Source organism: Canis lupus, chromosome 33 (assembly GCF_048164855.1).
Source record: "Canis lupus baileyi chromosome 33, mCanLup2.hap1, whole genome shotgun sequence".
Taxonomy (NCBI): domain Eukaryota; kingdom Metazoa; phylum Chordata; class Mammalia; order Carnivora; family Canidae; genus Canis; species Canis lupus.
This window is the reverse complement of record NC_132870.1, coordinates 7,252,051-7,277,829: the sequence shown is the minus strand read 5'-3', so window position 1 is coordinate 7,277,829 and position 25,779 is coordinate 7,252,051. Positions and strand designations below refer to the sequence as shown.

Below are 25,779 nucleotides of genomic sequence, written 5' to 3'. Positions count from 1 at the left end.
AAAAACACCGGTACAGTTATGTTTGACTGAGCCCAGTCAGGGCCTCTTTATAAACTCCTAAGATTTGGAGGACAAGTGCGAGGGTCCATTCATCTTGCTGCCGCCCAAGATGAACTTCGCATCTAAGTTCCCTTTGCTGTTCTTAAAATTGCCACCTGCCAACCTGGAGTGGCCTGCCTCTTCCTTTGGTCTCTCCCTGTCCTGTGAGTACTGCGGCAGGTTTCAGATTACACTGGGAAAGCTCCCCAGAGGGTGGTGAGCCAGGATGAGAAAGATGAGACAGTGCTTTTGTGAAACCAGAGGTCATCTTAGGCGCCCAGCTACTTGCCCAGGTCTGTGCCTCCCTGGCCCAAGCACATGCTGGTGGAACTCCCCGGGAGGTGCTGAATTACAAAGAAATGCAAAAATCTCAGTGGTTAAGGATGTCCAGGGAACAAAACGAATGCAAAAACTAACAGTCTCTACCAGGCCTGGAAATAGTCAGATCAGATCAGAGACAATAAGTCAGCGCTGTTTCAAAAGTAAGCAGGGCCCTAGCCCCTTCCCATTGTCCCACTTTCTTCTGCCTGTTATGTTAAAATCTCCACCCAAGGAGGAGCGCAAACCTCCCTGACATAACATACAAGGCACGCACAGTCATGTTTCCGTAAAATGCATGCACAACTTCATGCCTACCTCAACGTAAGATGACAAAACTCCCCTTTCTGAAGATTTATCTTAACTCCAAATAAAAAAAACCCACTCACGCCTGCTCCGGGAGTTATGGCTTTGGAAGTTACTCCTTGTGATCTTCTTACATGCCGCAAATAAAATTCCCTTTGTGTGACAACTTCATTTGGTATAGTCTCCGCCTGTAACTCATCAAGGAGCAAACTCACGTGAGTTCAGTTACAATCGTGGTTACATTTAGTTAGGTATTAAGTCTTGGTTTAGCGATGTGGGTTTGCACAAGTGACTCCATTTGGGGCCTGTTGTCTCTTTCTCTCTCTCTTTTTTTTTTTCAACACTTACCTCGACTACAAAACCCGAGAAGAAATGACTCTACCTTCTAGGTGACCAGCGAGCAAGGAATGTTGAATATGCAGTTAATGTTTAAAAAGCCATGTCAAATCTGGATTGAAGGTAAAAAAAAAAGAAACAAAACAACAACAATAAAAAAAAAAAAAAACACACACCAGCAAACGAGAGTGGTCTAGGAGAAATCGCCTACCTTGTATTTCTAATTGCTTACTTTTGTTTTTAAAATATTTATTGAGAAAGAGCCTTTTTATTATAAAACCAATATTTTAAAAAACCCTAATATTCGCTGCTGAAAATTTACAAAATAAGGATTCCCCCCCCCCAAAAAAAAGGAGATTGTAAAATGTCTTCATCCAGAAATAATTCATGCTGACACTGTGGTATGTATTCTTTCCTTCTTGCCTTGGGAGCCTACACATTTTGATGATGTATATTACACGTGCTCCCTGTTCGTTCTGTGTAAGGGAGAAAAGGGTCACTGTGGACATCTATGGTTCAGACGTGGTTCAGCAGTTGCTAGAAGCTGTTGAGAGCAATAATGATCAGACTGTTTTATGGCAGAATCATCCATCCTTATTAAGATAATGTTCCAGGATGTTTGTATTTGTACATAGTGGAGCCACACAGCCAAAAATGAAAAAAAAAAAAAAAAAGAATTCTTTTCCAAACCCTTCGTAGCAAAGGAAAGACTTTTTCCTCTACTCGCTTAGGTTAAGTGCCCAGGGCCTGTGAATTAAACTGACAAAGGACAGATTAACAGAAGAGAAAGGTTTATCAGTATGCACACAGAGCTAGTAAAAGAAGTAGCTGGCTAGTTAAATGGTTAAAGACTTGTATGTCTAACAGCTTCTATGGGAAGAAGAAACAGACTCCTCTAGCAAAAACAAATGGATTTTTAGGAGAACAAATGGGAGATCAAAAAAATTGTGAGAATGTTTGTTTATACATGTGCAGGTTGGCCTTTCTATCTTCTTCATGGCCTTGAAACACCCCTGGAGAGCGGATATATAGAAGATTTATTCCTGGTCCCGCTCCTGGGAGTAGAAACCACGCCTAGGAGAATTTATGGCAGCCTCATTTCTTAGGAGTTAGCCAGATCAGGGAAGCTCTGAGAAGGCTTTTCTCTACATCTGTTGAATCTCAACTATCTTCACCTTAAAATAATCTCCATACCAACTCTGGGGGTTCCAAGTGAGTCCCCACACCTTCAAAGACAGAAAAGCAATGAAAGGGTTGGAAGCAAACACTTTCTAAACCGTGGCACTGGTCTGGGTCTTTTATTCCCACAATTCCACAAGTTAGTTTCAATTAATTCTATTTTACGAATAGCAAACTAGAGGCTCGGAGGAGCTAAGTAGTGGGCCCAATAATCTGAGCCAAATTGTATTCGAGAGTCTAGAACATCCTACTTTTGTTCAACAAGCTTTTGGCGAGTGAGTCCTATGTGGTGGGTTTGATACCAGGCACTGAGGATGCCAAATAACAAATTGCTCCTGCCCTCAGGGCATTGCAGGTTAAGGAAAGCAAAGCAAAGTGGTGATTATTGTGTAAAATGTAACAAGTGTTGTGATAGAGACGGGTCCTCTGCACACAGGTAGAAACAGGTGCTATAGAAACACAGCGGAGAAACACCACTATCAGCCAGCTGACACCCCTCCGGCTGAATCTGGCCTTCACAGGTCTCTTATTTGACCTATATAACCATTACGGTTGGAATTGTGCCCTCCAAAAAGATTTGTTGAAATCCTAACCCCAAGACATCAGAAGGTAATCTTATTTGGAAATAGGTCATCATAGAAATAGTAAGACAAGGTCTTCATGGAATGGGCTGGGCCCTATGTCCCATATGGCTAATATCCTTCTGAGAAGATGACGTGAAGACACAGGAAAGAATGCCAGGATGGAGGCAGAGACTGGAGCAATGTGTCTACAAGCCTTCTCTCAATTTCCTCTTAGGAATGATCCTGCCCTAAGAGAGCCTCTATTCTGTCCAGCTCTTCCATGTTATGAGTGTTTCGGGGCAGGCTTCCCTTTGGGGGTGGGTCTTTGGTTAGGTTCCCCAGAAGCAGAACCTGAGATGTGAATTCACGTTCAAGTGCTTTACGGGGGAAATGCCTCAGGAGCAGCGGAAGGGGGAAAGCAGGACAGAATAGGGGAATAAAGTGAAGCAAGCATGTGGTCTCCATGGAAGCCTAGCTCAGTCTAATAACCCGGAGATGCCCTGGAGCACATACATACTATGATACAGAGTCGGTCTCCTTTGAGGCTGCTTGGACCCTTCCTCATCAGTCAGTCATCGGACAACTCAGGGATGGGCAAGAGGGTAGCAGAGCTTCCGGGGCAGGCCAAGTCTGCACCTACTGGCTGAGGGCAATTCTCTAGCTAGGGCAGCAACAGGGGGTGTTATGAGGCCCCCCACTCCACCCTGCCTCACAGTAACAGTAGGAGAGTGTGTCCACCTGCTGGCAAAAGGGATCTGGGCCCCTCACACCAACCACCTCTACCGCAGGGAGCCTGCTAAGGCGCAGTGCTCTTCCACCTGAGCACTTCAGTGAGAAATGATGAAGCTCTGGTTGTCGAATCTGGTCACAAAGGTTATCAACGTAGCCAGAGCTTCTCTTTTGTCCTCATGACTTTTCATAATGCAAACTAAGCAGTAATACATTTTCGTAAAAACATTTAAAAATTATATTTATAGGGGCATCTGGGTGGCCCAGGGGTTGAGTGCCTGCCTTCGGCTCAGGTCGTGATCCTGGAGTCCGGGGATCGAGTCCCGCATCTGGCTCCTGGCATGGAGCCTGCTTCTCCCTCTGCCTGTGTCTCTGTGTGTCTCTCTCTGTGTCTCTCATGAATAAATGAATAAACGTCTTTGAAAAAATAAAAATTAAAAAATAAAAAAGTTACATTGATATTTTCTATTAAAATATATTTGAGGGCAGCCCCAGTGGCTCAGCGGTTTAGCGCCGGCCTTCGGCCCCGGGTGTGATCCTGGAGTCCCCGGATCGAGTCCCACCTCGGGCACCCTGCATGGAGCCTGCTTCTCCCTCTGCCTGTGTCTCTGCCTCTTTCTCTGTGTGTGTCTCTCATGAATAAATAAATAGATAAATAAATAAATAAATATCTTTAAAAAATAAAACATAAAATATATTTGAAAATAAATTTCCAAGAAATTAACCAAAAAAAATAGAATAACATCTAGTCTAGATGTTATTTTATGTAAAATCTATTCTAGAAAATAAACTATTTTCTAGAATAATATTTTCCAAATAATATATTTTTCACTGTTCTAAAGCGAACACTTTGTCATTATTATCCCCAGAAGATAGAGAGGACAATGTGCAAAGCACCATGTAAGGTCTTTTCCCATTCTATTCCCCATTGTGATTGATTTCCAAAGTCAGTTTCAAATCATGTGCTCAGCCTTAATTTAGGATGTTAGAGCTGAGTGAACCTGTCAGGCACTGAACTCATTTATACTCAACCTTGCAAAAAACAAAAATCAAACTGCTCACTGATATTACGCACTTCCTTTCGTCCTTTTTCTTTTTTTTTTTTTTCGTCCTTTTTCTAAAAAGATATTATTACTTTTTATTTATTTATTTATTTATTTATTTATTTATTTATTTATTTATTCAAAAGAGAGAATGTATGAGAGGACAGGGAGGGGGAGGGCAGAGGAGGAAACAGACTTGCTGATGAACACCCTGCTCCCAGCCTGATGCAGGGCTTGATCCCAGGATCCAGGGATTTCAACTTGAATGGAAGGCAGATACCCAACTGACTGAGCCACCCGGGCATCCCTAAAGATATTATTTTTAAGTAATCTCTACACCCAATATGGGGCTCAAACCCACAACCTGAAGGTTAAGGTCACATGCTCTACCAACTGAGCCAGCCAGGCAACCCACATACTTTCTATTTCTGTACATTAGGAAATAGCTTTACATTACTTGTGTTGCTGGATTTTTTTTTAGCTTTTAATTGTGCACTTACATGTTTCAGAAAAGCTATTCATTTTTTCCTAGTGATCAATTTAAAAAGTACTAAAAATAAGAAAATATCATCATCCTTATGGGACGATTTTAGAAATTATTATGTTCTAAACTTTTCAGGGAACAGTGCCATTTAGAGGATTATTGGCAATTAGTGAAAACCATAATATGGTATACTTAATGAAACTGTCACTAATGTTCTATTTAGTTATATCTATTTTTGTGAATGAAACAAACGCTTTAAAATATTTGTCAACTTGATGACACAGGTAAGTCTGGTGAGCAGATTGGAGCAGAACACGGTGGAGCTGAGTACTAGTGATTTCTCGGTAGCCCCATCCAATGGCCTGCTCTCAGGCTTCATTTTGTTTGATCTCTTTGAAATGCCTAATTCTGTTGCTCCTTCCCCTGCTCTCATTATTCTCAAGTGCTGTTAAAACACTGATTCTCTTCTCTGTGCAATAAGCCATATTCTCTGTTTGAGCCTGCTTCTCCTCGGCGCTGGCGTACACAAGACTGCGCTCCCTCTCCTCTTCACTGTAATCACAGGAGTAAAATGCATGCTGCTGGTCTCAGTTCCAAATGCCCACCCCTAAATTACCTTTCTCCAGAGGTTTGCATGAAACTCTCATACCCATCTACAGGTTCACAGCCAGGCCTCTAGAAAAGCTTGACCACAAATCAGAAAACCCAAACCCCAGATTTACTCCCTGTGTGAGCTTGAGCGTATCACCTTGCCTCTCTGAACCTCAGTTTCCAAATCTGTAAAATGGGGATTTTAAAAAAGATTTATTTATTTATTCATTCATTCATTCATTCATTCATGAGAGACACACACAGAGAGGCAGACATACCGGCAGGGAGAAGCAGGCTTCTTGCAGGGAGCCCGATGTGGGACTCGATCCTGGGTCTCCAGGATCACACCCTGGGCTGAAGGCAGGGCTAAACCGCTGAGCCACCCAGGCGTCCTGAAAATGGGGACCTCTGTCTTGCCTTGTAAGATCATACATGAGAAAACACTGTGTAAAAGAATAACTCTTCTTTATCAACATCTTACAAAAATGCTGATATTATTGAGGATATTTACACTTACTATTTCATTTGATTCTAACAAGAACTCTTTAAAGATATATTCTTATTTCACAAAATGAGAAAAATTGGGGCTTAGAATGCTTAAGTATTTTGTCCAAGGCTACAAAGTTGGTCCCAAGGACAAGACTAAAACCTGTGCTTGGCTCCAAAGCCCACCCCCAAGTAAGAGTGACAGAGACTGGTACTGACAATTTTAATAGAAGGATAGTGCAGGTTTATAGTATTGGCCTGGGGCCTGCGGGCCACACCAGGAAAACTAGCCAGAATGAAAGAAGCTCCAGGGAATAAAAAAGGAAGGACACGGGATCCCTGGGTGGCGCAGTGGTTTGGCGCCTGCCTTTGGCCCAGGGCGCGATCCTGGAGACCCAGCATCGAATCCCACATCGGGCTCCCAGTGCATGGAGCCTGCTTCTCCCTCTGCCTGTGTCTCTGCCTCTCTCTCTTTCTCTCTTTGTGACTATCATAAATAAATAAAAATTTTTAAAAAATTAAAAAAAAAAAGGACACAAAGTCATCTTTTAGCCATGACAGGTGGAAGGGGCACAGTGACACCAGACACTGCTGCCATCTCCATAGCAGTTGCCAAAAATAGCTATTTGTTCCAGATTCAGAGTCCCAGGTGAGCATCAGATGGAGGGAGCCTGGCACATACCACCCAGCCCAAGAAAAAGGAAGATGCTGTGACACATCAGAGGCAGGGACTCTTCCATTTCTGCACACACCTCTACAGATGTGTGCACACACGCATACACACACAATCCCTTTCCATTCCTTCCTCCTCAGAGGATGAAGCGTTTTCTCTCTGGTCCAAGGCTAATCATTTCTGAGCCGGATAATGTCCCATTCTCTCCATCTCTCTGAATTCAGCCTCTCCACCTCCTCTTGTTTCCAATCCCTATACAGAGGAATTCACATTCCCCGACCATCCTCAAGAGTCGCGTGCACGTAATGGAGCAGGTGGCTTCCACCAGAGATTGATGGTCACCAACTTTAAGTGGGGCTCAGCCCTGCCCATGAATCACACTACATTCTCTGACCAAATAATCCCTTCTTTCATTTACCAGAATGGCTATTTCAAACCTCCACAGCCATCAGATCTCTGAACGATGTAAGGATACACTGCCCTCTAGGATGGAGAGAAAAATCTATTTTATCTGTCTCTGATGCAAAGGGCAAAAAATTTCACAGGCTTCAACTACTAAGTGGAACAAAATGGAGTCTGGAGCCCAGGGAACAGCAGAGGAGACCAGGGCAAGGAGGGAGCTAGATTTGCAAGTGACCATCCTAAGCTGTTTCCTCATAGACTTAAGGATGACCCAGCTGAAAACATGCGCTTTCCCACTCTTTCTGGTACTGGTCTGAACCTATATATATGTCTTGGGTGTAAAGCAACAGAATTATATACAAATATTTACAATATTATAAAAAAGATACCATCACATAGCAAATGGAAAAAGGAAGGCATATTCAAAAGCCGATGTCAGAAGGCAGCCTAGGTGGCTCAGTTGGCTAAGTGCATGACTCAGGTCATGATCTCAGCAACCTGGGATCAAGCCCTCCACTGAACTCCGCCTGAACTCAGCAGAGGCTACTTCTTCCTCTCCCTCTTCTCCTCCCTCTGCTCATGCTTTCACTCTCCCTTTCTCTCTAACTATCCCTCAAATAAATAACTTTTTTAAAAGGTGATGTAGGAATAAATAATTAAAAATTTAGAGAAATAAAAACTATTTAGGTTTTTGCTTGAATAATACCAAAATAAGTTTAAGAGAGTTGGTTTTGGTTTTTTTTTGTTTTTTTTTTTTTTTTAGATTTTATTTATTTGAGAGAGAGATAGTGAGAGAGCACGAACAGGCGGCAGGGAGAGGGAAAAGCAGACTCCCCAAAGAGCAGGGAGCCTGACACAGGGCCCGATCTCAGGATCCTGGGATCATGATCTGAGCTGAAGGCAGATGCTCAACCAACTGAGTCACCCAAGTGTCCTGCTTGCAAGACTTTAATTATATAAATAAATAGAACAAAAAATTAAGGGGTACCTGGATGGGTCAGTTGGTTACAGCATCCAACTCTTGACCTCAGTTCAGTTTGTGATCTCAGGATCATGGGATCCAACTCCTCATGGAGCCCTGCATCAGCTCCAAGATCAGCAAGGGGTCTGTCTGTCTGTCCCTCTCCCTTTGCTCCTCACCCCACTCACGTTCTCTCTCTCTGATAAATAAATAAATAAATAAATAAATAAATAAATAAATAAATAAATAAAATCTTTTTTTTTAAAAAAAAGAAGAAAAAATTTAAAGACTATAATTGAAGAATTGAACCAAAAGATGAGCATTGTTTGACTACATAAAATGTTTTAACTCCTGTATCTAAAACTAAAGTTAGATTTGGAAAAAAATGTATTTGGTATGAAAAATGCCAAGACAATAGCTTTATTGGCAAAGGATGCTGTTTTGTGCTGAATTGTATCCTCCTAAATTCATATGTTGAAGCCCTAATCCCCAGGACCTCAGAATATGACTATATTAGGGAATTTCAAGAGGTTATTGAGTTAAAATAGGGTCATTCAGGCAGGCCCTAATCCAGTGTGGCTGGTTCTAGAAGAGGAGATTAGAACTGAGAAACACATGGGAAGGCCACCTGAAGACACAACTGTCTACAAGCCACAGAGAGGCCTCAATAGAAACCAACAGTGTCAACACCCTGATCTCAGACTTCCAGCCTCCAGAATAGTCAGAAAACAGGTATCTGTTTTTAAGCCCCCCAATCTGTGGTAATTTTTACGTCTCCCCTAGCAAACTCATGCAGACATGTAGAGATCTTTCATAGAAGAGAATAGAGTTAATACACAAAAGAGACACCTGGGTGGCTTAGCGGTTGACCTAGTCTACTTTCGGCTCAGGGGGTGATGCCCGTCCAGGGATCAAGGCCTGCATTGCGCTCCCCGTGAGGAGCCTGCTTCTCTATTTCTTTACCTCTTTCTCTGTGTCTCTCATGAGTAAATAAATAAAGTCTTTTAAAAAATTAATACACAAAAGTACTCAATGCCAGAGGGAAATCCTCACGAAAGAGATGCCTTTTGAGTTTGGTTCTAAGAAATGAAGGGGAATTGTTGACAGCCAATGGGCTTGTGATCATTTTTCAAAGTTAGTTTGCTCTGTTTTTAAAGAGAAACTTTGTATTTTGCCAAAAATGAATAAATTTGAATCACTAGATTTTAGTAATTTTGTATGGATGAAATAAACACAGGCAAGAAACTAAATGAAGCGTTGTTCAAACAAGAGGTGCGTCGGATACAATGTGGAAGCTGTCCCTGTCACTTTGATAGGGTTCTGTAGTGAGCTAATCTTTGGGTAGCAGACGACAGATTCAGTGCATTGAATCTATTTGTGCTGAATCACTGTTGCTGTGGCATCTTTGTCGGGTGAGCCCTGGGTCTCAAGCCAGCTGGTGGGGATGGACGTGGTGACAGCCCTTTTGCTGCCTTCCGCACTGCCTCGAAGGCTGCAGGGGTGGGGAAAAAACAGAAGTGTCGCTTTGCTTCCCAGCGTTCCTTGCAGCTGGGGTCTAAGCACGAAATCAAGTCCACCAATAGGACGCATGTGCAGCTCTACCGCTTCTTGCTCCTGGTGTGACCTGAGTAGGTCTCCTCTCTAACTCAGGGTCCTTGTCTGCATAATGGGGGCAGTAGTAACAGCATTTACCTCGTAGGATTGTTGTGAGGACTAAGTGAGTTAAGTCACATAAATTGCTTGGACTGGTACATAGTACTGGGAAGTGTTAGCTTTACTCACATTTAATAATCATTGTTGCTGTTTTGAAGGTGGAAGCCAGGTAGAGGCCACCTTCCTACTGCGCAGCTGTCTTCCTCTGGCAGGTACTGTCCTGGAGTTCTGATGTCCCTCAGTAGCTTCATGGATGTCCAGAGGCAGCTGGTCCTGGACCAAGGCTAGAGTCTTTGTTTGTTTGTTTTTTAAAGATTTTATTTATTTATTCATAAGAGAGAGAGAGAGGCAGAGACACAGGCAGAGGGAGAAGCAGGCTCCATGCAGGGAGCCCGATGTGGGACTCGATCCCGGGACTGCGGGATCACACCCTGAGCCCAACCGCTGAGGCACCCAGCTGACCCAAGGCTATGGTCTTTGAAAACTATGAGTCCCACTTCAGCCTCTGATTCCCTGCTGAGCCAATTCTACAATATGTTCTTGAGCTTCATCCCAGAGGTCCAGTCTAGGGCCCTTCTTTGTAGCCCCAACAACTCTGTAGGTGCTTACTTACCTTTTTGAAAATCCCTTTCTGCAAAATATACATGGAATGGCATCCGTTTCTGACAACTGAATCATGCGCGATCTACCACGTGAGCCCTTCTCAGTTTGCCTTTGCCCCAGTTACAGTTGTGAAAATAAACAAGGAAACTGGCTTAGGAAAAGGCTTCACGGATCTGTGTCAGTACTGGCAAAGTCCAGCTTTTTTTTTTTTTTTTTTTTTTTTTTTAAAGTCCAGCTTTTAAAGCAAGTTTTTAATTCAGTGCTTTTCTGCTAGATCAGATTCCAAGGAAGATGGCTTGTTTAGACCAAAGATGGGGTGACCACACTCCATCTTCCCATAGAGCCCCAACAGCAGAGAAAGGAGAGGAAGGGAATTCACATGTATTGGCAATCCCTCTTCATGTGTTTGGCACTCCTCTAGAGGCAAGAACCAATCTCATTCATCCTGTTTTGCCAATATTGGTATAATCTATTATACGCTTATTAAATGTCTGCTAAAAGATCTGAACTGAGCTGTGGAATAGAGTATATTGCCGAATTCACAAATCTCCACTGGAAAGGAAAAGTTTCTGAAAAAAAAAAAAAAGAAAGAAAAGTTTCTGAGGAAATCAAGGGGAAATGATGATGTGCTTATTTTTATGCAATTTTCACTCTGGTATTTTAAAGTGAACTTACTGTGCAGTTTTTAAATTTTCAGACAGGAAGGGAAATCCTAACAACGGTAGAACCTAATAAAAACTCTCTGGACTGTGATCTTTCTTTCATTAAGATTGTATTACTCTTTTTTTTTTTTTTTTAAGATTTTATTTCTTTGTGACCGAACAAGTGGGAGAGGGCACAAGCTGGGGGGAAGGGCAGAGGGACGTGGAGAGGTAGGTTCCCCGCTGAGCAGGGAGCTGATGTTTGATTCCAGGACCCTGAGATCATGACCTGAGCAGAAGGCAGACTGAGCCACCCAGGCGCCCAAGATTTCATTACCCTTAAACAGGCTCTTAACTATAGAGGACAAATGATGGTTATCAGAGAGGAGGTGGATGGAGGGATGGGTGAAAGAGGTCCCGGGGATTAAGGAGTGCACTTGTCATGATGAGCACTGACTATGTATAGAATTGTTGAATCACTACATTGTACATCTGACACTAACTCTGTTAACTATAGTGAAATGAAAATTAAAAACAAAACAAAACAGAAAAAGATTGTATTATTCTTCTCCTGAGTAAGTTAATTTTTTTAAAAAAGATTCAGATTCTGTACCTACTATTTAGTAAGTGGCCTTTTTTTCATAATCAAAGTTCTTTGGGTTACATGTAATAAAAACCCTTGCAAAGTAACCTAGGATGAACGGGAGGGTTTATTATAAAATGCAGGGTCACTTCACAGATTCCAAGGACAGGATGTGCACTTGGGCTCACAAGGGATTGGAACCAGGAACCATAAAGCCATGAAAAATGAGCTGCTCCATCTCTCTCCATGGCTGCCTTGACCTTATCTAGCTTTACTTTATTCTGCACATCTGGTTCTCTCTCTCTCTGTAGATGGGCTCTTTGGCTCTACAGGTGGGGTGAAGTCTGGCTGCCCCACATCAATAGTTTCTGAACCCTGTTCCCGGAGCCTCCCACTTGCATGCCAGTGGGCAGTCTTCCGGATCTCTCAATTTTCCAAAAGGGATGACCAAGTTGAGATTGCATTTCTGTCCTTGGTCAATCAACTATGGCAGGAAACAGTGGCCATAACGTAGCACAAATTTTCTGCGCAGAATCAACTCTGTGGACAGGTGGGAGGAGCAGGTCTCAGAGGTGTGAAGAGTAGTGTGTGCATGACAATATCCCAGGGAACAAAAACTTGGTAACTTTAATGTGAAATTAACATAATTTTAACCTCCTGTATATCAGAATATCATGACCTTCACATTTAAAAAATACTTTTTGGGGGGCATCTAGGTGGCGCAGTTGGTGAGGCATCTGCCTTTGGCTCAGGTCATGATCGTAGGGTCCTGGGGTCAAGCACCCCTGCATAGGGCTCCCTGCATTGTAGGAAGCCTGCTTCTCCCTCTGCCTGCTGTTCCCCCTGCCTGTGCTCTCCCTCTCTGTCAAATAAATAAATAAAATCTTTGAATAAATACCTTTTGCATATGAATATGTGTATTATACATCTGCATTATACCTCATATAGCGACTTAAAATAACCCACATTAGTTCAGTGTCTTTAATATACCCCTTAACCAAGCGATATACTATGGCTACTCTAAGAATAATTCTCAAAGTAACTAGAAAGTTAATTAATGAGATAAATAAAAATAGAATTCTAGATGTTGCTGGGTGGCTAAATCCTGCTCAGGATGTGAATTAGGCAATTTGAAAGGGGGCATGTGTTTATTCAGGCCACCAGGGCAGCATTTAAGGAATTATTATTCTGTTAAATGAAGGTATAGGACCCTAGTGACTGAAAAATTTGAGGCTGCTTTCCAAAGCTTTAATTTGCACCATGGGGGTAAAAAGAAGAATCTGGGTGGAATAAATAGCCAGATAAATAATGCAAAAGCAGAGAGTCTGGGTCAAGGAGGAAGCCATATTTGAGAGACCAAATACTGATGAAAAGATTTAAAGTGTATTTTGTAGGAAGGTGACCATAGCAAATTGACACAGGGCTTTGACATTGGGGGGTCAGTATCTAGGACATATGGCATATGACTTCAGAGACACATGTTTGAGCATGGGACCAAGGTCCAAACAGGGCAAATATGAGGCTCGGGTAAGGAGCAGGCTCCCCTTGGCACTTGGCTCCTGGGATCCCTGCTTTATGCAGCCTGTCCTCATCACTTCATTTCTTTCATTGTCACAATATATATCATCAATACCATGACTTTAATGTCCTCATGGATGGCTTTTGTGGCACACACACACACACACACAGAGTTATTTTCATTTTAAAAATTAGTATTCAAATTATTCAAAATCTATTTCTTAAGCTTTTAAGAAACCACAGTTTTATTTATTTTTTTTAAAGATTTTATTTATTTATTCATGAGAGACACACACAAGAGAGAAAGAGGCAGAGACACAGGCAGAGGGAGAAGCAGGTTCCATGCAGGGAGCCTGATGTGGGACTTGATCCTGGGACTCCAGGATCACACCCTGGGCTAAAGGCAGGCGCTAAACCACGGAGCCACCCAGGGATCCCAAAACCACAGTTTTAAAAAATGTTTAACTCTCTTGATAAATCCAGACAATTTAAGCACTCACCTTAAAGAGGGATTATTAAAGTGAGTAGATTCCCTCAAGTATTTACAGCTATATTTATACATTGAACATATTTGATTTTTCTTTCAAGTACTGCTTAGACAAACAAACCTTTCTATGCTCTTAGGTAAGTTAAAATCTAAAAGATTAAACTTATAACACTTGAACTTAAAATCATGGGCTGAATCAGTTGCTCAATTATACATTTAGTTGGGAATCACAAAGCCGAAATATTAATCTAACAGACCCAAATCTCTTAAACCCTTAAATACCAAATAGGTACAGTTTCTTTCACCTTCAAATATTCATGAATAGGTGTGATTTTCCTAAACATTCCTATACTTAACGCTTTCTGATGTTGGAAGATGCTTACTCACCAAGGAAAAGGTTACACTGTCCCACACTTTGGGTAATTACCTTCTCAGATCCTTGAAATGTTACAGAACAACCAGAAGATTCAGCCTGGACAATGAGCCTGGATTACAGACCTCAGGGTCTCCTTTTCTCACAACCCAGACCTAGGGTGGGTTCCCTTTTATAATTACTATAATTTTCTACGCTATAACTTAAGGAGGAGGTGGTCAATAACAGGAATGACCTTCAGTTTTGAGACAGGCACAGTGTTTAGGACCTACGATACTTTTAGGTGCCTAAAAATATACTTCCATTTTAATTTAATTTATTTATTTATTCGTTAACATTTTAAAAATTTCTAGTAGGCTCCATGTACAATGTGGGGCTTGAACTCACAACCCCGACATCAAGAGCTGCATGCTCTACTGACTGAGCCAGCCAGGCACCTCTGAATTTCTTTTAAAATCAGAAGAAAAATATTAATGTAATAATAGTGAATATATAATTCCAAACCAAGCTTGGATTATATTCATCTTTATACCAATGCAGCAGTAGAATACAATTTCTAATATTTTTTCTCACAAAGGCAAAAGTGTCCCAGAGCCTCTGAAAGTCATAATGTAACCCTGACCATGGTCCACATCTGTGGATGTGAGTTTTATCAGATTCTTAAGCACTTTTTTTTTTAAAGATCGTTATTCATTATTCATGAGAGACACAGAGAATGAGAGGCAGAAAGATAAAAAGAGAGAGAAATAGGCTCCTGGCAGGGAGCCTGATGTGGGACTCGGTCCTGGGACCTAGGATCACGCCCTGAGCCGAAGGCAGATGTTCAACTGCTGAGCCACCCAGGTGTCCCAAGGTCCTGATTCTTAGTTTACAGAACTCTGACACCCCACCTAGACAGGGCCATCATGCAAATACATTTGGCATTTCTTTGGCTCCTCAGATACTTAAATATCTGAATCCACAGCACTATGTATTCTTTTTCTATTTTTACTATCTGGCATACAACCCTTACATATGGTAAAATGCTATACAATCAACTAAATTTTGGACAGTCATTTCATAAAGGAAGCTATTCAAATGGCAAATAAGCATATAAAAAACACCATTAGTCATCAGAGAAATGAACATTAAAACCACAATGAGATAGGATTATATGCCCTGTCCTGTCCGGGCACATACAGCTACCATTTTTAAAACTGACAATGCTTACTTAATGTTGGTGGGGATGTAGAATTACCAGAACTCTCATACATTGTCCATGGGAATGTGAAATGGTACAATCACTTGGGAATAACTTTTGGTGATTTCATAACGACCCTATGACCCAATAATTTCACACCTAGCTATTCACCCTAGAGAAATTAAAATATATGTCCACAAAAAGACAGAGGTGAGGGTATTCTTAGCAGCTTTATTCATTATTTTAAAGATTTTATTTACTTATTTACTCATGACACACAGACACACACACACACACAGAGGCAGAGACACAGGCAGAGGGAGAAGCAGGCTCCATGCAGGGAGCCGGACGCGGGACTCAATTCCAGGGCTCCAGGATCACCCCCCCCCCCTGGGCTGAAGGCGGCGCTAAACCACTGAGCCACCCAGGCTGCCCTAGCTGCTTTATTCATATTAACCCCAAACTGGCAACAAGCCCAAATGCCCATCCATAGGAAAATGGATAAACAAACTGTGATATAATCATACAATAGAAACTGCTTAGGGGGGAAAAGAGAAAAAATGAACTTTGATACGTGCGACAGCCTCACTAATTCCCAAGTTTCTCTCTTCCTCTTCCTCTGCCTCCTCCCCCGTATTCTGTTTCTCTCTGCCTCTCTCTCTTTCTCTCTCATAAATAAATAAGTAAATCTTTTTTAAAAAAGATCATGGGCAAAGAATCTAAACAGACATTTCTCCAGAGAAAATATAAAATGGCCAATAAGAACATGAAGAGATGCTCAGCATCATTTGTCATTAGGGAAATGCAAATCAGAACCACAGGAAAATATCACTCCACACCTACAAGACTATATTCAACAAGTGTCCAAAAGGATGTGGAAACATTAGAACCCTCACATATTGCTGGTGGGAATGTAATATTCAACATTAGAGTTATCATATGATTCATCAACTTTACTCCACTCCCAAGAATTGAAAACATATATCCCCACAAAAATTTGCATACGTGTTCACAAAAACATTATATGTAATAACTAAAAAATGGAACAACACAAATGTCTGTCAACTGTTAAAGAGACAAATACGTGCGATATGTCCATACAGTAGAATATTATTCGGCCATGAAAAGGAGTAAAGTACTGACTCATGCTACAACATGGAAGAACCTTGAAGACACTGTGTTAAGTAAAAGAAGCCAGACACAAAAGGGGATATTGTATGATTCCGGTGTATGAAATGTCTAAAATGGTCAAATCCATGGAGACAGAAAGTAGATGGCAATTTAGAGTTGACTGCTGACTGGGGTAATGAAAATGTTCTGGAACTAATGTTGATGGTTGCACAATCTGGTGAAGATACCAAAAACTATTAAATCATGCACTTTAAAAAGGGGAGTTTTGGGCAGGACCACAGCGCACCTGCTGCCCTGCCCGGCCCCCAGTGGCCCTGCTGGGTGTCCCAGGTCCAGGCTCCCAGGGCCCAGGATGGCCCAACCTCTGGGGGCGCTGCTTCCGTCCCCTGACCTGTTTTGCCAGCGCACCGGGTGGTTTTGGCCTCAGCAGGGCCAATAAACGTGCTCCCGGATCAAATAAATAAATAAATAAATAAATAAATAAATAAATAAATGGGGGAGTTTATAATATGAGAATTATACCTCAATAAAAAATAAGATGGATTGATAGAGGGATGGTTGGATGGACATAACATAGCAAAATGTTAATTGCAGCGTTTAGAGGGTGGTTATATGGGTGTTCACTGTATAATTCTTCCAACTTTTTTATGTGTCTGCAAATTTTATAATACAATGATGGAAAAATCATGAGTAGTTAACAACTTTTAAGATTATTCTATCAACATGTAATAAAGACCTTTTTTAGAAAAATAAAAAGCAGGGGCACCTGGGTGACTCAGTTGGCTAAACATCTGCCTTTGGCTCAGGTCATGATTCAGGGTCCTGGGATCCAGCCCTGTGTCAGGCTTCCTGCTCAGTGACAAGCCTGCTTCTCCCTCTCCCTCTGCAGCTCCCTCTCTGCTGGTGCTCTCTCCTTGCTCTCTCTCAAATAAATTAATAAATACAATCTTTTAAAAAAATAAAGATGAGTACAAGGTTGGGAAACTGCACTATGATGAAATGTTACCTCTCAGGCACCTCATACAATCTCCTTTATGGATTTGGTTTTCAGCTTTTGGAAATGAAAGCTTTTTTTTTTTTCTTTCCTTGCTTTTCAACCCCACTCCCCAAGCTCCATAATGAGCCTAGCTGGCTACTTGTTCAAAAGACAAGACTAGAAAGAAGAAAAGAACAATGAGAGGTTGGTAAAAGGATGCAAATTTTCAACTATAAGATGAATACAGTCTGAGGATCTAATGTGAAACATGGTGACTATAGTCAATAATGCTGTATTGTATAATTGAAATTTGCATAGAGATTAGTCTTTAAATGTTCACACACACAAAGATAAATATGTGAGGTAATGGATGTGTTAGTTAACTAGATGGGGGAGTTTTGTCACATTGTCCACTTTAAATATCTTACAATTTTATTTATCACTATACCTCAATCATACTGAAATTTAAAAAAAAATTCAAGGACACAGAGCAATATCTATGAAACAATGTTTCTTAAAATGTGGTCCATAATCCATGAAAAGTCCAGGCACCTTTGTAAGGTCAAAACTCTTTTCATAATAATACATAATAATTTCCATTTTCATTCTCTCATAAGAGTATACGGTAGTTTTCTAGAAGCTACTTACATAATGTCATAATGGATTGATTACAGAAGATGGTATAAGAATCCAGCTTTTTTTCTATTAAGTTAGATATGAAAGAGATTTACAGAAATGTAAAACAATGCCACCTTTCACACTAATTTTCTTCTTTTAGAAAATATAGCTAAGGTGCCTGAGTGGCTCAGTAAGTTGGGCTTCCCAATCTTGATTTTGGTTTGGGTCATGATCTCAGGGTCGTGAGATCAAGCCCCACGTCAGGCTCTACCCTGGATGTGGAGCCTGCTCAGTATCCTACCTCCTTCTCCCCTGCATGCTTACTCTCTTTTCTCTAAAAAGAAAAAAAAAGAGAGGAAAATATAGCTATTTCTCATAAAAATGGTATTTTATATTAATATGAAATGAGTGCATTAATGTTATTTTTAAATGAATTAATAAATTTTTTAATTTATCAGGTTTTTTAAAAATTTTATTTATTTGAGAGAGAGTGTGCAGGAGCAGGGGGAGGGGCAGAGGGACAAGCAGACTCTTTATTGAGCACAGAGCCCACAGCAGAATTTGATCCCAGGACCCTGAGATCATGACCTGAGCTGAAGGCAGACACTTAACTGAGCCACCCAGGTGCCCTAATTTATCAGTTTTAATTTAGTACACTAAATATCACAGATATAATGCACAAAAAATTCTTTGGGAGTCTCAGTAATTTTTAACTTCATTAAGGTGTCCTGAGACCAAAAACTTTAAGAGAGACTGCCAAAGTTTTATTGTGCCATATGTCTAAATGGTGGAGAACTCTGCAGCCATTGATATGGTACATGAAAACATATTTACTAAATGAAAGGATATCCTCTTTATTATTAAGTGAGTATGATCCCCTATTTAATTAAAATTGTGTGCGTATGGGAGGGTGTGTGTATCCATAGGAAAAATGTATGGGAAGATACATACCAATTAATGCTAATTATTTCTAGGTTGTAAGATAATGGAGATATTTATTTTCTTCTGTGTTCCTTTTCTGTATGTACTAGCTAGAAAATTTTTTATTGTATTAAAAAAACACATAAAATTCACCATTTCAACTGTCTTTAAGTGTACAGTCCAGTAGTGCTAAGTATATTCACATTATGCTAACCAGATCTCCAGAACTTTTTCATCTTGTAGGTCTGAACCTCACCCATTAAACTACTCCCATTCCCCACTTGTTCCAGCCCCTGACAACCGCCATTCTACTTCTCGTCTCTATAAATCTGACTAATGTAGGAACCTCATATAAGTGGGGGGTTCACTTATCTTGCAAGGTTGCTCTATACTGTAGCGTGTGACAGGATTTCCTTCCTTTTTAAGACTCAGTAATATTCCATTGCTAGGACATACTTCCTTGCTCACGTTATATTCACCCATCCAATGTAAATTTGATTTGCTTCTAGATATACTACTTTTGAACAAAGAACACAGATTCAGTTTATAAACAGAAATAAGACAAAGCCATTTCCATTTTGGGAAAAGACATGCTTCCTCATGACACACAGGTAACAGAGATGCCACAAGCATTCCAGACCTATTGCCCTGTTGCAATAATTGTTTACTCACAGGCAATCTTACTTCGCCCCTACCCATACCCACCTTCCTCCTCTTGCTGAGTTTATTTTGAAGCAAATCCCAAAAACTGTATCAGTGAGTTCACAAACACTTCAGTCTGTAGCACTAAAAGATAAGGAATCTTGAAAAATAGCCACAATCCCACCTTAAGAAAATTAACAATAACTGGTTTGATACCATTTACTATCTAGTTCATGTTTCCCCAATTTCTTCATAATTTTTAAAATAAAGTTTATTTGTCCAAGTTGGAATTATAATAAGATTATTTCTAGCATTTTTGAATAGGCTCTTTAATATGAGTTTTTCCTTCAGAAGTAAATGCATATTTGGGCTGCTTACATCTGAAGAATATCAGATCAAAGATAAAGATTTGTCTCTATCAGCACACCTAATCATTTCCCTACCTGCTCACAAATGAAGGGACTTAATGAGAACCACGTTTCTCACCCACAGTATTTTCCATTTTCTATTCATCTTATGAACTAATGAGAAAGGCTAATGCAATATTTAAATAATCGCACAATCATGCCTGAACCAACTATTCAATAAAAGTTATAGAAGCAATTGCCTACCTTAACTCATTGACCACTCAACATGCACTTCGGCTGCAGTCTGGGTGCTAAGAGTAGCCATTATAAGGCCTCAATCACTCCCACTAAATCTCTTCCACTGCAAGGACTACTTCCTACATACCCCACCTTCCATATTAACTCCTTATCTAGAGCCAACAAAGCAGGAAGTACTTTCATCCCACTTCATAGCTCTTCTTTCTTTCTTTTTTTTAAGTTTTAATTTGAATCCCAATACGGCTAACATACAGTATTATATTAGTTTCAGGTGTACAATATAGTGATCCAACAATCCTACACATTACTCAGTGCTCATCAAGATTCATGTATTCTTAATCCCCATATCTATTTCACCCATCCCCCTACCACCTCCCCTTTGGTCCCATGTGTTTATTCTCATGTTATTTATATATATATATATATATATAACACATCTTCTTTATCCATTTGTCTGTCAATGGACACTTGGGCTGCTTTCATTATTTGGTTATTTGAAATAATGCAGCAGTAAATATAGGAGTGCACGCATCCTTCTGAATTAATGTTTTTGTATTCTTTAGGTAAATACCCAGTACATAGCACTTATTTCTTGAGAGAGCCCAAAACTACCTGATTCCTGGTCAAAAAGTCAAGAACAGAGTACAGTCTTGCCTACATATATATTATATAATGTGTGTAATAATGTAATACATAATGTGTATATGTAACACATAATATTAGGATAGGACTCCTCCTCCCTATTCTCCTCACCACAACCACTTCCTTATTTCCAGTGCATTTCCTGGAACTCTTTCTCTATGTTTATATTATTGAAGCCTGAGGGTAACCATAAATAATATCTCACTTAATTCACCTTATTATGCCTTAATGTCATAAGTATAATTATTAGGGTTTCCAAGGCTTTCATCATCCCAGAGAAGGTGACCAAAAATTAGGCAGTCAGTTCTCCTCTGGGGACTTTGGATAACCCTTCCGGCTATACCATAATAACCCACCTGGTTATTGTATGTGTGTGTGACCACTGGAACTTTTGAGTCATTCTAGAGACATTTCCTGCTTTCTCTGATATCCTCTGACTTACTTACTGGCTCCAAGTAGCCACTTTCCTACAGACACAGAGAAATACGTATTTATAGGGCATATATAAAAATCAACTTTTTTAAAAAAAGATTTTATTTATTCATGAGAGACACAGAGAGAGAGAGGCAGAGACACAGGCAGAGGGAGAAGCAGGCCCCACGCAGGGAGCCCGACATGGGACTCAATCCTGGGTCTCCAGGATCAGGCCCTGGGCCGAAGACGGCGCTAAACCGGTGCGCCACCAGGGCTGCCCCTAAAAATCAACTTTTAAAAAATATTTTATTTATTTATTTGAGAGAGAAAGAGAGAGCAGGACCAGGGAGCAGGGACAGAAGGAGAAGGAGAAGGAGAAGCAGACTCCCCGATGAGCAGGGAGACTGACTCGGGGCCTGCTTCTTTAGATCACTGCTTAACCGACTGAGCCAGGCAGGCACCCCATAAATTTTTTTTCTTAAGATTTATTTATTTGAGAGAGAGAGAGAATGTGAGTGGGTGGAGGGGCAGAGGGAGAGGGAGAAGAGCAGACCCCACACTGAGCCTGGACTCCAAAGTGGGGCTCAATCCCTCCATCCTGAGATCATAACCTGAGCCAAAATCAAGAGTCGGTGGCTCAACTGACTGAGCCACCCAGGTGTCCTTAGACATAAACTTAATAGCAGAGAATGTAGGTTTATTGCTGCTTAGCTGAATGCTTGGTACATGGTAAGCATCCAATAAATATTTAAATGACTAGACGAACAAATATGTGAGAGCACCTTGAAGAACAGCATGCACTCAATACATGTTAACATCCCTATTTCCAAATTCTAGCACATATTTGCTTTTAGTTTCTCCTTGTTTTAGAGTATAGCTTGAGAACCAAAAAATATAAACTAAAATTTAAATTTAGTAAGTCTAACCCAATATCTTTAAACAATATAGTTTATGTGAACTATTTACACAGCCTAGAAGGAACAAAAAATGCGTAAGAAATTACCACCCCCAAGGGAGTTCTACATCAAGAAAATCTTAATTTTCTATACAGTTGAGTATAAAGATTATTCTTTTCTTTTTTTAATTTAAATTCCATTAGCCAACATATAGGAGTACATCATTAGTTTCAGGTGTAGAGTTCAATAATTTATCAGTTGCATATACCACCAGTGCTCATCGCATCACATCACATCACATCACATTCCCTCCTTAATACCCGTCACTCAGTTACCCCATCCTTCCACCCACCTCCCCTCTAGCAAGAGTATCTCATGGTTTGTCTCCCTCTCTGATTTCTTCCCAATTTTCCCTCCCTTCCCCTATGAAGATTATTTTTTCTGAAGATGCCCTGAAATCAGCCTGTTGTCTTACAGGTGTTTCTAGTAGTTCACCGGGTAAACCTCGTGTAAGTCCCTAAAAACGCAATGCGCGCACCTGCGGGCGCGTTACCAGGACGTGGGGAGGCTGGCGCACGACCTCCTGCCCCCCCTCCTGCCCCCCCCCCAACCCCCGAGGTCTGCGGTCTCCTGAACCCGCAGGCATCTCCGCCAACAACGAGACGTGCAAGGCTGTGGCTTCGACTAGGGCCACACGCTGGCCCAGGACGCACACGCTGCGCCCCAGCTCTTCGGTGCTGCCCGTGCGGTCCCGAGCGCGCCCTACCGGTACCCAGAGGGGACCCGCAAGGATGACGAGGACCCCAGCTTTGCCGAGGCCTCCACTGCCTCGTTCACAAGAGCCTCCTGATGAAGACTGATGCCTTCCCTCCGTGCAGCTGGGGACGGCCTCCGGGGCCGCCAGCCTGTGCCCGAGGAGGAGGTGATGGGTTTATGGGGGGGCACCCGGCACCCCCTCTGTACCAGATGAGCGGCTCCTACGGCAAGGGTCCCTCCATCCGGCGGCTCGTGGACATCTCGCTGCGGGAGACGGCGCTGCTGTCCTGCGTGCTAGGCCACTTTCGGGGGCACGGCCTGGAGTGTGAGCAGGGGTGTGCCGGACGCCGGGTGCCGGTCGGGACGCGCACGTGAGGGGCCTCGCCGAGCAGCGCATGGAGCGGGGTTCGGAGAAGTACATCCTGGGAGGGACGGGCCCGCGCTGGCCTGCGCCGCCGGGTGGCACGTGGGAAACAGCTGCTCCTCAGCAACAGCCCTTCCAGCGTCGTGGACGAGGGGACGAGGCACAGGGCGCGTCCCGACGGGCGTCGGCCCTTGGACGTCCAGGCTGACAAACCCGCTTCACCACCGACGGCGCAAGCCTTCCCGAAACCTGGATGCGAAGGGCTCCCTGCACTGGGGCCGCATCGCGCGCCTGAGAGGGGCAAACCTGCCGGCAGGGAACCCTGCAGGACTGCCTGCGCCCCACCGGACGGCGGGGACCCCGCGTGCCCCACCCCGAGGCCACCTGTGCAGGGGCCCGGCGGCCTCCCGCTGCCATCACCCCGAGCCGCAGCGCGAGCCGCAGCATCAACACGCAGCGGCAGGTGCGCTCCCCGGGCTGCGGGAGCGCACGCAGCCCTGCCAGGAGGCCGAGGCGGCAGGTGCCGACGCCCGGGTGGAGGAGCCGCAGGAGCCGAGGCCATCGCAGGGCCCTGCCCAACGCTCAGTCTGGGAGCATCTCCCGCACCTCCCACACCCCCGCTGACTCTGCCCGCGCCGTGTGCGCTCGTCTGACCTCTACACGGCCTCCCTCCGCTGTCCGCTCAACCACCCGGCACACTTCCCCTTCCCCTTCCCCTTCACCTGTACCCACGCCGCCCGCCCCTGCAGCGTGGGGCGCCGCTCTGCATGGACCAGCTCTGCGCCCGCTGCATGAACACGCCCTTTCTTGGCGACGCGGCCCACATCCGCGGAGGGCACCTTTATTGTCCACAGCAGGTCCCAACCCCTCCTGTCCCACCCACACTGGGCTCCGGTCCAGGGCGGGCAATAAAAGTGGTCTCCCTCTTAGAAAGAAAAAGAAAAGAAAAAAGAAAAGAAAAGAAAAAAGAAAAGAAAAGAAAAGAAAAGAAAAGAGAAAAGAAAAGAAGAGAGAAAGAGAAAGAAAGAAAGAGAAAGAAAGAGAAAGAAAGAGAAAGGGAAGAAAGAAAGAAAGAAAGAAAGAAAGAAAGAAAGAAAGAAAGAAAGAAAGAAAGGAAAAAGAAGGAAGGAAGGAAGGAAGGAAGAAGAAAGAAAAGAAAGAAAAAGAAAGAAAAAGAAACCACTTTATAATCATTAAAGGATCCATATGAACTGTCCTAGTTCATTCTAAGATTTTTATTTCTTTTTAAAAAAGATTTTATTTATTTATTTGATGGGGAGGGGCAGGAGAGAATCATTTTCTTAAAATTTATTTATTTTCCATTTAAAAAATTTAAATTCAATTCGTTAATATATAATGTATTATTGGTTTCGGAAGTAGACTTCAGTGATTCATCAGTCTCATATAACGCCCAGTGCTCATTACATCACGTGCCCTCCTTAATGTCCATCATTACAGGCCAGTTACCCTGTCCCCTCACTCTCCTCCCCTTCAGCAGCCCTCAATTTGTTTTCTATGATTAAGAGTCTCATGGTTTGCCTCCTCTGATTTCATCTTGTTTCATTTTTCCTTTCTTTCCCTATAATCCTGTTTTGTTTCTTAAATTCCACATGAGTGAAATCATATAATTGTCTTTCTCTGTTTGACCTATTTCTCTTAGCATAATACCTTCTAGTTCCATCCACATCATTGCAAATGGCATGATTTCATTTTTTGATGGCTGAGTAGTATTCCGTTGTATATATGCATGTACATACCACATCTTTATCCATTCATTTATCAATGAACATCTGGGCTCTTTCCATAGTTTGGCTATTGTGGACATTCCTGCAATAAACAGGGGGGGGGGCAGGTGCCCCTTCAGATCACTACATTTGTATTTATTTTAGAGAGAGAGACAGAGAGGAAGAGCACGAGCTGGAGGGGTAAAGCAAGAGAGAGAGAGAGAGAATCTCAAGGAGACTCTGTGCTGAGTGTGGAGCCCAACATGGACTTGATCTCATGATTGGGAAATCATGACCTGAGCCAAAAACCAAGAGTCCGATACTTAACTGACTGTGCCTCCCAGGTGCTCCCTGAGAGAGAGAATCTTAAGCAGACTTCATGCCCAGTGTGGAGCCTGATACAGGGCTTGATCCACCACCCTGAGAATGTGACCTGAGCCGAAATCAAGAGTCTGACGTTTGACCGACTGAGCCACCCAAGCACCCCTGAAGATTTTTATTTCTAATTCATTATCGTCACATAATTTGTGAGTTACCAAATCTGTGTGACGTATATTTTATAAGATTATTGTGAAGATTAAATGAAGTACCACTACTAATAAAAACATATCTGTTGAACATCTACTTCATATTGCATATGGAGATGTGTTACATATATTAAGTAAATTCTCAAAAAAAGCATTGTGAAATATGCATTATTATTCCCACTTTACAGATGAGGAAGTGGGGGCTCTGGGAGGTGGAAAAAGTGGCCAAGTTTCCACAACCTTTCGAGATATGGAGCTAGGATGCATGTAAAAGGGCTCTAGCTAGGATGTACATAAGCTGGAACTTGCTATAAAAAATATAAGGTGTCTAATTACAAAGTGTCTCTGAAAGGATAATTTCTATTAATATCACTGCATATTCCTCCCTCCTTGGTGTCCATATTGTCCTCTTCTC

At 42.2% G+C, this 25,779-nt stretch overlaps 1 pseudogene; it reads left to right on the top strand.

Annotated features, from left to right (window-relative positions):
• Positions 1-6,628: 6,628 nt before the first annotated feature.
• LOC140623559 (5'-nucleotidase domain-containing protein 2-like) lies at positions 6,629-25,635 on the top strand (annotated as a pseudogene).
• The last annotated feature ends 144 nt before the right edge of the window (positions 25,636-25,779 follow it).